Source organism: Lemur catta, chromosome 7 (genome assembly GCF_020740605.2).
Source record: "Lemur catta isolate mLemCat1 chromosome 7, mLemCat1.pri, whole genome shotgun sequence".
NCBI lineage: Eukaryota > Metazoa > Chordata > Mammalia > Primates > Lemuridae > Lemur > Lemur catta.
This window is the reverse complement of record NC_059134.1, coordinates 82381010-82396108: the sequence shown is the minus strand read 5'-3', so window position 1 is coordinate 82396108 and position 15099 is coordinate 82381010. Positions and strand designations below refer to the sequence as shown.

General features: G+C 44.9%; 1 long non-coding RNA gene across 1 annotated transcript in view; it reads left to right on the top strand.

Annotated features, from left to right (window-relative positions):
* The window catches only part of LOC123642554, a 32772-nt gene extending 32392 nt beyond the window's left edge, over window positions 1-380 (top strand). Inside the window, exon 3 of the long non-coding RNA XR_006736479.1 lies at window positions 40-380. This is a non-coding gene — a long non-coding RNA (uncharacterized LOC123642554). The remainder of the gene's footprint in view (window positions 1-39) is intronic.
* The last annotated feature ends 14719 nt before the right edge of the window (window positions 381-15099 follow it).

Below are 15099 nucleotides of genomic sequence, written 5' to 3'. Positions count from 1 at the left end.
TTGCACTCGTGAATGATTTTTTTTCTCCTCGCCTTTCAGATTACCAGCTTTCAAGGCCTATCCTGTGTTCTATCTCCCCAGGAAAACATTTCTGGCTGTTCTAGTCCACAGAGAAAAGACATTAGCTTCTCATGAAGAGGACACAACTATCAACACGGTGGCTTCCATGGGGACCTGCCAGCCTTCAAGCACTCATTAGTAGTGAATCCAGGGTCAGGGTAATTTGAGAGTCAAATGGTGGTCAACTGTCGACCAGGAAATCTCTTCGGGCCCAGGCTGTCATACATAGCATTATTAGAGGACTAAAAGAGAGAGAGAACCAGTGTGGTGATGTGTACCTGTAGTCTCAGCTACTCAGGAGGCTAAGGTGGGAGGATAGCTTGAGCCCAGGAGTTCAAGGCTGTAGTGAGCTATGGTCTCACCACTGCACTCCAGCCTGGGTAACAGAGCAAGACTCCATCTCAAAAAAAAAAAGGAGAGAAAACATATGTTTAAATACGTTTCACAGTGCCTGGCACATAAGTGTTCAATAAGGAATCCTATTTTTATTGCTACACTTTTGTGCTCTAGTCAGGCTTGGACTCGCTTCTCCTTGCCTGGGTTCTCCCCTTCAGATGTCACTTCTGTGTGCCGCAGCCCTTGCTGCTACTGTCTGGAGAACTATTTATTGCTCTGTCTGAAACACTCAAATCCCTCACTGTAAACAACATACGTCTCAACGCCGTGACGGAACCAGCCTGCATCGTGTGCCTCCTGCCGTGACGCACTAAGAAGAGCACATAACTTCTGGGATGTTCCTGCCAAATTATACAACCTAAATTTAATTATGAAGAAATATCAGAGGAATCCATATTGAAGGACATTCTACAAAATAAATGGCCTGAATTCTTCCAGAATGTCAATGATGAAAGACAAAGGAAAGTATGAACTGCAGGTTTGATCAGTAGTTAGCAAATTATGGCCCTCGGGCCCAATCTGGTCTACCACCCATTTTTGCAAATAAAGCTTTATTGGCATACAGCCACATCCATTCATTTATGTATTGTCTATGGCTGCTTTTTGTACAACAAAGTCAAGGCTGAGTATGGCCCATAAGCTGAAAATATTTACTATTTGGCCCTTTACAGAAAAAAAATGTGCCTACTCTTGGATTTGATAACCAGTTTTGCTAAATTTCCTAATTTTAATAATTGCACTGAGATTATATAAAAGAAGGACCTTGTTCTTGGGAAATCCACACTAAGGTATTTAGGAGTCAAGTGGCATCGTGTCTACAACTTGCTTTCAAATGTTCAGGAAAAAAAATAGAGAGAAGAGCGGGGAGGGAAAGAATGAGAAAGTAAATGTGGCAAAAAGTTAACAATTGGTGAATCTGGGTAAAGAATATGTTCTTTGGATATATTTGCAAATTTTTTGCATATTTGAAATTTTCGTAAAATTGAAAAAGGTTGTTAAAAAATCATGCAGGCTTTGCCAAAAGGAACGCTAAGGAGATCTTCTCTCTTTGATACACTTTGGAAAATGCCTGCTACTACACTTTGGAAAATGCCTGCTACTACTCCTGCAGTTCTCTGTTGAACGGCTCCTCTCTCAGTTTGCTTGGCCCTGGCTTTCTAGTTCCCTCATCTGCACACCCACTGCACCTGTGTTATGTTGTGCGGCACCGCAGTTCTGCCCTCACGTTATGACCCACTTCTTGGCTAGTTGAACAACTCTCTGACTGAGGTTCAATCTGAAAACCTCCCGTATTGGACAGAAATATGGACTTTACAATACCTCCTGTGTATCACAAATGAACTTCCGCCATGGCTGGGGTGCAGGGGTGTTTCTGTTTTAACAATTTCACCCTCACTGTCACAGAGGCCATGAACCTGACCTAGAGAAAAAATCATGTAAGCCACAACACCCTCCACCCCTTCACCACACACCTCCTGTCTCCCTTGAGCCGTGTTGCTCTCGTGTGTCAGGTGGAGGAAGCCTGAGAAAAGGTGGTTGATACCTATTATTTTCTTCTCTGCAGGGTCTCAATAGGACAGAATTTCATCTTAAGGTGTGAGCTTGTTTTAAAAGATGTGCTTGTATGGAGCATAAAATGCTGGTTTGTTACTCTAGAATCATACCTCACCCGTGGTATATTCTCTCCGCACAATTAGAGCCGTTCTCTTCCTTGACTGACTTGGGTGGGACTCACCTGAAACCTCAAAGAAGGAGCAGGGAAAGCCTCTCTCTTTCCCCTTCTCATATATCATCTCATTTTGTCCACACAACAAACTGAGAGGGCAGTGGGACAAATATTGTTATTTCCAGTTAATAGGTCATAATACTGAGGTTACAAGAAATTAAATAACTACTAACTTAGGTCACCCAGTTGGGAGTGGTGGCACCAGAAATAGACAAGAAGGCAAAGAGAGAGTGTATGGTATAGTCAGAAGAACAGAGAGTGAGCAGCTGAATATTCTGGCGTCAATCCCAGAATCCTGCTCATTCCAGTTCCAAGGTTATAGAAATTTGGGTTCTTTACTTAATGCCTGGAAACCTCAGTTTCCTCATCTGCAAAACCAGGGTAATAAATTCTACTTCCTGAAGCTTAAGCATAGGATCATATGAGCACCTCATCAGGTGCTGAGTAGACGCAAACAACCTCATTACTTCCCTTTCCCCATCTTCTTCTATCTTACGTGCAATGTAAGATCTTATGAACTCTGGGATATGAATTAAAATCAGCAACCTGGGGAGGGCTTTCCTAAACCAGCTGATGTTAGCTAATGGGATCCTTCCCATGCTAAGTACTGAGTTTACAGATGGGATCATGGGAGGTTTTACTGCCAAATAAAAGGCAGCGCTCATGAGGATTGTGTTTGCTAAGCACAGCTTGTGAAATATGTGCTAGTAAACCTGCTGCAGCCTATTCATTTCTTTATGATTTTTTTAAGGGCAGCCTTGGGCATTATTTGCATTCTCCTCCATACTCTTAATGTTACTTAGGCTAAATATGTGACATCTCGGTCCCAGACAGAGGCATAAAGGTCTAATGAATGCGATAAATCAGGCTCATTTTTAAGAACGACAGGAAATAGAGCCTTAATTTTTTTTATTATTAGAATCGTAAACCATTAAATATTAAGAGTTCATAAACGTGGCCCTGTGCACTGATAAATTAACAATGCCCACCAAGACGTGTTCTTGTATTACGGGGAAGCTGGAAAGAGTCCTGCAGTCTGGACCCAGACAAGTGAGCTGGTTGGGCAGAGCCATCAGTTTTCAGTCGTAAACAAAGGGCCACGCTAGTTTGTATCGCCTTAAATGGAGACACGCTTTGGGGGACACTTGCGCCTACTGGTGGATGGTTGAGGCGCAAGTGCTGTAGAAGGTACCAGATCCCGGGCTGAGGTGCTCTTTGAGCTCACCTGAACACTACTTGCCCAGACACAGCAAAGCGTGTTCCTTGGTGCTCTGGAATGTCCAGGTAGAGGACTCTGGCCAGAGGACTCTGGCCACCTGGGAAGTCAGCAGGCTGGACCCCTCGCTCAGCCAGTCTTTTTGTCAGAGATGTGGCCCAAGGTCATGGAGAAGAATTTTTGTTCGTGCTAAGCAGAGACTTTCCTCAGAACAGCTGCTTCCCTCACATCAAAACACCAACGTCTCACCCTGCTGGGTTGTGAAGGCCATTTTTAAAACTTAAAAATGAATCCGAGTGATGGAGGCATAATCCTGGGACACTCCCCAGCCTGGGGACAGAATCGACTATTTGGGGGGGAAGGGATATAAATGGCCTAGAGTTTGTGTCTCAAGCTGACAAGGAAAGTGCTTTTTTCCCCCTTTTAGTGTCCTTTCTAGCCCCATCTCTCTTCCCAGCAGCTCCCTGGTGCCCCCTGAGAGCGCCTGAGCTGCGGAGGTGTGGGGTGATGCTGGCCCCTCGTGTCTAGCAGGACAAAGCCCTGGATCTGTTCCAGACGCAGCTTCGTACTTGTCCCTGACCTGGGCAGGGCCTGGAGGGCGCCTCTCTCCATGTGCCTAATGAGGGGCCTGAGAGATTCCTCTCTCCATCACTCTGGGGACAGACGTGAACGTGGCTGTCTCTCTAGAGGATATGCAACTCCATGTAATTACACCTTTTTCAAGCCGTGTAGAATGGAATTGTTGGAAAGGCCCCATTGATTGTGGGCTTGCGAATTGGTAGGCTCCAACTGGGACAGCTGATAATGATAATGATCTTGCATTTATACAGACCTTTTCATCCAGATGGATCCATAGAGCTCAGCAGAATTTACAACCAATTGTAAAAGCGCAGAGCCAATCTCTGCCCTCTGCGAGGTGCTGCCAGCTCCTACAGAGGTCGCATTACTGCTGGGGGTCTTGGTCAACATTGTCCCTCCAGCGGGAGCATGTTCCAGGTCTATGCACTTGAACTAGAGGAGGAATTTGCAAATCACGGTAGCCCTAGCACAAAACAGGCTGCGAGGGGCAGCTGGAGAGCGGGGGCTGTGGGGAGCTGCACCTGTGTGAAGAAAGGCAGGATTCGGCCCTTTGCTGAGTGCAGAACTCCATCCCTGCACACCCAGCATGAGCAGCCAGGGCAGGCTTAAGACAGGGAGACAGCTGGGTCCCCCCAAAATTATTCATGCTGCCTCAAGATCAGTGTTTTCCAAAGTGTGTTTCATGTAACATTAGTTCTTCCTACCTGATGCCCCTCCAACAGAAATAATTTGGGGGTCTTTTGAGAAAGGCAATAGCTGGACGCCCCACCTGAAGAGTCACAATGCACATTAGTACACTAAAGGCTCTGAGGAGTCCTGAAGTCAAAGAACCTATGTAACCTTAACCTAGTGTATCCCAAGCTGATTGGACCACAGTGCTCTTTTCTCCTTTGCAGCATACTGCAGAATATGGTATGCGCTTTGAACTAATCTGCTACAGATTTAGACCAGCCCAAAGTAAGGTTTTTCCATCGTCATGTTTTTTTTAATAAAAAATGAATATATTCCGCTTAGACCTGAGATAATATCAAAGAGCTGAATGGTTGCTATATACCATTTTATTTACTAACCATGGGAAACTGAGGCACAGAGAGGGCTGTCACATGCCAGATTCACACAGCGACCTGGTGGCAGAGCCAGGGCCGCCCTTGGACTTCAATCTGATCCCATGAACCATTATATGTGATACAACTATAAACATAGTATCCTGGTTTTATAAAACAAGCTGTAAAGATATTCTACATAATCCCTGCCTTGTTTCCTGGATCCCATCATATCTTCCTCTTTTTTTCACGTAAAAGGTAGGTATGTGGTACGATGTGCCATCACTTTGGACCTTAGATATCTGTGGGTTGAGGGTGAGTCTTAAGTAGATCCATGGGAATTTCTGCAGCACTCCCAGACGTGCAGTAACATGCATCAGCCCCCTCCCCGCCACACCACGTGTATATACAAAGCAAACTTCTGAGAGAGCCCGAGGTGAGTAGGAAAAGAACTACTGAAGGATATGGCCCTAGGCTCGTGCTGTCCAATACAGTGGCCACTGACCACATGTGGCTATAAATTTGTATTTTAAAGTTTATTGAAAGTAAAATTAAAACTTCACTTCCTCGACTGCACTGGTCACATTTTAAGTGTTTAATAGCCACATGTGGCTGGTGGCTGCATAACAGACAGTGCAAATTAGGACATTTCTATCACCACACAGAGCTCTATCGGACAGTGCTGCTAAGCACAGGGCTCCCTGATGCATTCTCTTCAGGGGAATGTATAGTTCCATTTTCTTCAAAGAGCAGAAAACCTACATGCTAAACAAGAGCACTTGCAGATCATCAAAAGGTAGCTGTGTCTCCTAAATACTGCCAGGCAATGATCTTGGAATGACCTAGGAGCATACCAATAAGATGCAGATAGTGCAACAGCCATATTTTTTAACTGCTTCCTGCCTCCAAGTTCCAAACTGAACTATCCTCCCCATGAAATGGACCACTCAACACCAAGACGTGAGCAATTTTATGTTACATAAATGTTTGGGGGTCTCTTTAATCTCTTTTATTACATTTTCCTTTATAAAATATCGCTGTTTACCTAGTATCTGATTACCTTGTCTTTATCGTCCTATAGTTGGTTTTTGGGCCATATGATAAATATGCATGGTTGATTTCTTTTCAACAGCTATTCAGTAACTCTTTACTCAACCCGAAGTTGGCAATATTATTCCCAAGGTCAAGCCCTTTTCTCTCTTTTTTTTTCATTGTTAATAGTCTTACTAGACCTTATTGTTTACAGCAGTCTTAGGTTCACAGAAAATCAAGCAGAAAGTACAGAGAGATCCAACACACTTCCCTCCCCACACACATCCTCCGCCACCATTAACATCCCTCACCAGAATGGTACATTTGTTGCAATTGATGAATCTACATTAAGGCATCCTTGTCCACCAAAGTCCATAGATTACACTAGAGTTCACTCTTGGTGGCGTACTTTCTAAGGGGTTTGGCAATGTATTAACATAATGACATGTATCCACCATTATAGTGTCATACAAAGTCGTTTCCCTGCCCTAAATAAAAATCCTCTGTGCTCCACCCACTTATCCCTCCCTCTACCCACACCCCTAGCAACCAAACTCCTTTTTCTTTAAGAATTCTATTCACTTTCTAGACATTCCTCAACCTAGCTGCTGTCGCTGTTTCCCATCTTCTCGCTGGATAGCCTGAAGTCCAAAAACATTGTGACTTCCCTGCAATTACACAGCAGAGCAGCGGCAGACGGGGACTGAGCCCAGGATGCCGGCTTTGCTCTGGGCTCCCAGCTCTGGCTCGTGGGCAGACTTGCTGCACTCTAGAGCCCTCCCCCTTGTCTCATTTGTCACCATGACCTCATCCTCCCCACTGTGCGGCCTCCCAGCCAGACCCCGGCTGCAGGAGCATCATCACTGCTGATTTTGTTCTGGGACTCGGATGTTCATTCTTTTCTCAGGATCCCCCAGGTTGCTCAGACAGAGTGGCTGCCAGTCAGCCCCAAGAGTCCTGGAATTTGGCCTCAAACCAAGTTTGCCTGGGGCCAGTGCTCTGCCTCTCCCCAGCCCGGCTGGCAATCAGAGGGAAAGACTGAGCTAAGCTCCTTGGCTCAGGGAACAGAACTTCACACTTGAGTTTTAACTTCCAGCTTTCTTAAAAATTCTGGAGTGAATTTTACATTCCTCAGGTGGCAAAAAATGCACAGTATTTTCCTTTAAGCGGAAGCATGATTTTCTCTGAGCTTCGTCATCCACGATGAGCGCAGCTACCAGGGCCCTTCTCCACGGCACTGCTGTGGCAGAGCCTACCCTTCCTCTATAGTAATAGAACTTTTAGCCAGGCACCATGGCCACCCAGAATAACACTACATTTCTCCATTTCCCTTGCAGCTAGGTGTGACTTACATTCTGGCGTTGAGAGTTGTATAGGCTTGGGGTGTGCACCCTCCAGGAAGAGAGGGAGCATGAACTTCTCCCCTTTCCTTCTTCCTTCTAGTTGGAATGGGACATGATAGCTGGATCTAGAGCAGCCCTCTTGGGCCATGAGATGGGCCTGGAAATGTAGCTTTGCACAGTAGATAAATAAAATAGAAATAGTCTGAATTCCTGACACTAGGTAACATCATACCCACCATGCACCACCTTCCTGGACTTTTGCATTGAAAGAGAAAGAAATTTCTATTGCCTTTAAGCCACTTATTTGGGGTTTTCTGTCATTCACAGATAAGCCCAATGCTGACTAATATACCACCCTGAGTATTGATAGTAAAAAACAATAATATGAAGAAAGACAAGAAAAACAATAGCTACAACTTTGAATACTGATTGTGTTCCAGGCACTTTGCTCAGCATATTAAATAAAGAATAACATTTAATCTTCACAATGGCCCTACAAGGTGGATACTATAATCATCATTTACCAGTGAGGAAACTAATGTTTAGAAAGAATAAGTAACCGCTTAAGGTGATTCACTAATAAAAGCCAAGGATGGGATTCAAAACACTGCTCTACAAACAGGAAGAGCTGAGGCCAGGGAATAGGAAGGCAGAGCAGCAGCAGGTCAGGCAAGGGGAGAAGGTCACCCAAAGACCCTCCAAACTGTATGATGAAGCACCTGGGGGGCCACAGAAAACCCTCAGGGCTGACTCTGGATATTTAAAATTTCAAGGGAAACATAGCAATATTTGACATCTGTCAGATGCAGTGCAAATCTCTAGCTCAGGGTAGCTCATAGTTTCAACTTTACTTCTTGTTCTACATTTCTTTTGATGTTAGAACCATTGGGGGAAAGTTGCACCACTTCTGCTGAAGATGCTATGAAGTTAATCTGGAACTGCTGGCGGCCATCCCCAGTAATGGAGCCAAAACAGAGGAAAGAAGAGCCTAAGGATACAAGAGGGACATTTCTAATACCACCACTGGCGCATCCATATCCAGCCATTCATGAAGTCTTGCCTTTTCAGCACTATGAACAACTTTTGTGATTAAACCACTTTGCATTGGGTTTGTGCCACATGCAACAGAAAGAATCTTGGTTAATACATCTCCAGTGGGATTTAAAAGTTGGCCAATGGGGAGGAGCTGAGAAAAAAGGTCTTGAATTTGAACTAATGCCTTAGAAGTTTAAAGAAACCAATCTGATGGTTTTCCATTGGCAAGTAAGAATTTCTAAGAATTTGGGGGAGCGATGAGTTGAGGAGGGGATGTTTTCTAGTATAGTCCTAAATCATTCTGATTCACTAGGACATGATGATCTCTCTGGCAAAAAGGTAGAAGGCATCTCCCCACCTCTCCCATGTTGAGACGTCCATAACATGGTCCAAGATGTCTTGTCAGTCTCCTGTCCTTACCAACACTGATCTTTCCTATATAAATTTTGATCCATCTGCTCCATAAATGAGTTTAGGGCTAGGACCGAAGGCTGTTGACTGTTACCTCTTGGATTACTTCCTTATCAAGCCTCAGTTTCCTTATCTATAAAATGGGGGTATTAATCCCTCTTCCAAGGTTCTTTTGGGAATTATATTACAAAAGGTATGCAAATGCACCTACCATAGTAGACAGAGTAGACACTGTGTAATTGTGAATTCCCTCCCTACCTTTTTATCTCACAGGGCTGGGCACACAAGAGGTACTTAATAAATTTATGTACAATGTGCGATGATTGTTCGATCCTTACGGAGATCAGACCCAAATTTGCACTGAATTTACATAGTGCATCTACTCTCATCAAAACAAATGAAGACTGCCCTTTTATATTTATGTTAATACATTAAGATCTGAGTGATCATTCAACTGCAACAACCAGCATTTACTGAACATCCCCCATGTGCCAAGTACCATGCCTGGTCCAATAACACAAGGGTGTCTATGACACAGCCTGGACCTCAGGAAGTTCCCAGTCTAACCTTGATTATGGGGTATGGATAGATAAGGATTTTTACAGAGCAAGGGTTACAGAATCTTTATCAAGAAATAACATAAAGGATTATTTTATTCCGACTACCTCTTCTCTCCCATTTGACATTCACAGCCTTGACACCACATACCCACAATTGTTCAGCCTGTGCTTGAACACTTCTCCTGACGGGAGACTCACCTCCCGAGGCTGCCTAGTGTGCCTTTGCACAGCTCCAACCATTAAGAAGTACAGATAGGAAGTTTTCTCTGACCTGAAAGTGTCAGCTATTCTATCAGCTCTCTGCCTGAATCTGACAGAGAACAAAATGGGAATTAGATACGTGTGGTGGTTTCAGCATGAGACAGTTACTCGGTTTAATGCCAAATACAAAACAGAGAAGAAGGGGGAATGCATTTGCCAAAGGGAGCCCTCCCTATGGGCTTTGGCTCGGCCCCAAACTGTTTGACAAAGAGCCACAAAGATGGCATGGTCAGAGCACATCGACCAAACGCATACGTTGTTCCAAGGATGGAAAAATATTTGGCCTCCATGAAAACTTTTTATGATGATTATTAATAGTTCCTTTCAAATTAGAGTCTTCCTTCCTTTGCACTTTTTATTTTTAAAAATCGCTCACTTTCCTGGTCATTGAAAACTTTGATTGCCAGCGTTAGTCTTTCTCTTTAAATTAGTTTCCTCTAAGACAGTAGCCACAGCCACATTGACATAAAATAAAAAATTCGGTTTCTCATTCACACTAACCACATTTCAAGTGTCCGGTAGCCCAGTGTAGCAAGTGGCCACCATACTGAACAGCACAGATATAGAACACATACGTCATCAAAGCAAGTTCTACTGGACAGCCTTCGTCTGCTCTAGAGTGACTTTGACCTTGTATTTGCTTATTAATATGGAGGAAACAAGCACGAATTTTTAAATCAGACAGACCTAGAGTCTAATCCCAGCTCTACATCTCAGTAACTGTGTGACTTTGGACCACTTCCTGGGCCTCCCTCAGCTTCACTGCAAATCCCCCTCCCAGAAGATGCCGCTGGAGATGCCTCATCCACACGCATCATGTGCACCTCTCATTGCATCGCTGGCAACACGCTGCCTTCGATGTGAGTTACTGATGCATGTTTCCGGCTTTCCCACCAGCCAATGAGTTCCTGGGGGCACATTCATCTTGCCTCCCCCATAGTGTTAACACAGTGCCAGGCTCGTAGTAGGACCTCAGTCAGTATTTGATTGAATTAAATCACCTTCTATGTGATGTGGGCAGATTTAAATAGGGTGCAATTCGTGGTCTTTCCTGATGTCTCCAAGAAAAACCCAAGACTTGAATAACTAAGAGGTTGGTTGAATAGCACAGTAGTGGGTCAACATAGTAACAGTATAGTAGCAAATGCTTATTGAACATTTACCAGTTGTCAGACACTGTGCTAAATGTTTTACATGTGTTTAATCTTCAATGAAATAAGATAAATACAAGCATCACTCTCAATTTTGCAAATGAGTAAACTGAGAGCCAGAGAGGTTGGGTGATTTCCCTTAGGACACACAGCCAGTCAGAGGCAAAGCTGGTGTTGACTCTAGGCTGACACCAGAGATCACAGGCTGGACACTCCACTCAGCTGCTTTCTGTGGGGCACTAGTGGGGACAACTCTTTCCTGAGTTGCAGGCCCTGCTGCTATCCTCACCCTGAAGCTGCAAGCGCTGACCTATACTCTACCAACAAGATGACCAGAAGGTTCCAAACTTGGGTTTGCATGATCAAACCAGCCCCAGGTATTAGGCTTAGATGATAGAAAGTGAGGATATTTACCTTGGGTAGGAATTGGGTCTGGAGCTGAGACTTAGTTTTCCAAGTCATTTTTTAAAAATCATAATGGACACTCAGGATTTTTGCCCTCAAAATATGACTTAGAGATTTTCCTATGAGGAATTTATTCTAAGAGAATAATCAGGAATGTGCATTGTGCACCACAGTTTAGCCACAAGGAAATTCATTATAGCGTTGTTTGTGAGAGGAAAAAGAAATAGAAACAACCCAAATGTCCAACTGGGGATTGATTAAATAAGCAAACCATGTTTTACCCATAAGTTGCAAAACCAGTAATTAAAAATATTATGTTGGAGATACATACTTAATGCCAAGGGAATGTTTTGGGGCCATAACAAATTGAAGAGGAGGAGAGAAAGCAAGTTACAAAGCAATTTGAATCTCATGGCCTGGTGGAAGGATTCAGGTGATACCTTTGTCTTCCTTTTGCTTATTTGCATTTTTTAGTTTTTCTATAATACATGTGGTTTCTTGTAGAATTTAACATTTGCTATTTTTTAAATCTTTAAGGGGTCAGTTTGGGAACTCCCATTTCCACAAAGGCCCTCACCCCCAGCTCCTGTGCCATCCCCTGGAGGACAGGCTGCCTCCCTGGAGGGGCCGGGCTCCGGGGCCCCGGGGCTGACACACGGTGGTGCACACAGCATTTTCCCATTCCCGGGCTAACAATTGGCCTGTGGTTTTTATGTGCAAAGCTATTTATTTTCCAATCAGAGGCATTGAGTCAGGACTTCTGGGGGTAAACTGGTAGCTCTGGACAGCTTTGAAGCATCACAAGTGGGAGGTTTTGTCCCCTGAAGATTTAGGAGGGCAGGCTCTCTTGGACTGTTTTATTGGCTTCTTTTACATATGTATAGCCCTGGAGCGGGGGTGGGGACACTGCTCAGTGGGGACAGACCTCCCCAAAGGTGGAAAAAAAAATACATAGAAACCAAGGGGAACGTTGGAAACTTCTCAAACATTGGCCCTTTGCCCCCTACCCAAATCACAGCCCTAAAGACCCCTTCCTTTCTTCTGTATTTTCTTCCAGTGGACATAGAACTTAGAGGTGAAGAACGTGGTCTTTGGAGTCAGACAGACATGGGCTGGAACCACAGGCACATTACATAATTTCTCTGAACTGCAAATCAATTCCTTATCTGTAAAATGGGCCAATAATAGCTGCTATTCAATGTTACAGATTGTTGTAAGCAATAAATAAGAGAATATCCATAAAAGTGCTTAGCATAGTTCCTAGCACATAGTAAGCACTCATTCAATGGTAGCTGTTATTATTCTCCTCCCTTCTCTCCCTCCCTCTCTTCCTTCATTCCTTCTTCCCTTCCTTCCTTTTCTCCTTCCTCCCATAGGTTAAGGCTGAGCTAACACAGTTCTGCTGCTTGAAGTCCTAGCACCATTAGACCTCTCTCTCCATTCATTCCCTAAACCTCTGCCCAAGAAATTTTGCAAAGCCCCCAGCTACACACACATAAATACACACACACACACACACACACACACACACACACACACACTCCCTCAGCCCCGAATGCAGTTTTCAGTGTGGCCTTCCCATTTCCCGTTGGTTGACTCAGGCCCCGGTGCAGGGACAAATTGGACGAGCAGAGTGTAAATGTTACCACTTTGGCTGCTCCTCAAGAGGGGCTGAGCACAGATGTTTGCAGGGGCAAGCATGGCCCGGTAAGAATGGGGGCATTGTGTGCGGGCTCACACAAAGGCCCAGTGGCCCCACTCGGCTGCCAGCCTCCCAAGCATCCCCTCTTTACGCATTGATTTATTAGGCCAGGGATGAATGAAAACGTAATTAATATTACTGAAGCATTAGAGTCTATTTAATTTAAATGCCACTGAATATTTCACTTTCAGCTGGGAGTGACAATGTGCTCAGGCCCGGCTGGTGAAAGCCGGGGCCATCTGTTACCCCGGCGAAGGAGAGAGACTGGGGAGGCCGAGAGTGCGGGGCTTTGTGGACATTCCAAAGGTCCACGATCATCATTCAACTCAAGGGCAGCCAAACCGCATTCCTCTGCACGCACGAGCCCCTCCGCCAGCCCGGAGGGGGCTTAGAGAATGGGCAGGGGAGAATGCAGAAAATGAAGAGACCTGCCCTGCACCAAGAAAGCCCACTGGGAGGCCAGGGAGCTACAGCGGGAGGAGGGGGAGGAAAAGACACAAATGCAGGACTGCTTAGGGAATTGCTGCATTGGCGGAATAAGGGCTGACCAGCTAGAACTACACTGGCCAGCAAGGTGGCCACCAGACACATGCAATTCTTTCAATTAAAATTAATTAAAATGAAATAAGATGAAAAATTCAGCTCCTCAGTCCACTTGTCACATTTCACATGCTCAATAGCCACATGTGGTTGGTGGCTACAGCATTGGACAGGGCAGTATAAAATTTCCATCATTGCAGAAAGTTCTGGACTGCACTGCTGTTGAAGGTAATTGCACCTACATAGTTAGAGGGAGTGTGGCCCCAGGAACCTGCCTGATGAATCCTGACTGGTTGATGTGAGGGCTCTCTGAGCATCCAAGAATCATTTGGTGATCAAGAGAGCAGGTGCTATGGTGATAGATCATGCCATCATGTCATTCAAATCCTAGGTCTAATGCTTGCCCTTGAACAAGTTATTTAAGCTCTGTACAATTCATCCATAAAATGGAAATAATTATGGGATTTGACTGTGGTGTTGGGGAAAATATTATCAAGTGCTGTCAACAGTGCCTGGCACACAGGGAAAGTACAACATACATAAGCTATTATTCGTGGAAGGGGGTAAGGGGAGAATGATCTTGAATTAAAGGGAGAATGTTGCCCTGATGTGTCCGAGCTGCGGGGACTTGTGGGTTTTGAATTTGGGAGAATAAATCTGAGCAGCCAGCTGGGGGGCCCGGACCCCAGGTTTCTGGGTTTCTGGGGCTGGGGGAAGGGTGGGGGATCCCAGGGCACGCCAGTGCAGCCGCAGCAGGAGCAGGAGCAGCAGGAGGGGGGAGGTTCCGTCCTTAGTGGGACGATAATTAGCCCGGTGGGTTCTCTCATAATTGGGATCATTTGTTCTCCTGGCTTTTTCTCTGACAAACTGATTCCATGCCAGGGGAAAGCTGTGTGACTCACACCTTGCCATGCCAATTAGCTGATAAACATCAAACGTAAACAAAGATGGCCTAATTAAAACTAGTCACTGAACCTCTGTGAGCATCTTGTCAAAATTGCACCAACATTCTGCACCCAGGCTTGTGCTGGGTCTTGGGAGCTAAATAAGGGATTCTGTGGAGAATTCACAGATGTCCCCTCAGGAGGGGCCCCGAAGGTGACGGAAGAAGCAGGCAGAAGGCAGAGGAAGGGATTAGCTCAGCCACTTGGATTGGCCCCTCTGGCGATTCTAGCTGCAAACCTACACACACACACACACACACACACACACACACACACATTCATGAAGGTGCTTCTGTACACATGTGGCACGTCCACAGCTACCCCTTTGCAGTAAAAAACCATCTCAGGCCTATTTTCATCTCTATGTGTGGTTTCCAGTTGGGTCATCTTTTTTGTGCTTTGCATATATCTAATTCTGAAATTCTCAAATCGCTGAAAATGAACCTTTCTATGACTCAGTTTTCCTCCTGAGAAATGGAAATGATACTTGCCCAATTTACCATTCAATGTCATGGTAAGAATCAAATAAGCCTAGGTACATGAAAGCATTTTGCAAAGGTAAAAGCATGATTCCACGTTAAGGTGTTCTGTCTGGCCCAGTGTAAAGAATGCCGCTTTTAGAATTGGATGCACTTCAGTCCACACCTCAGCTCTGCCACTTACTGTGTGGGTAAGTCACTTAACCATCTGAGCCT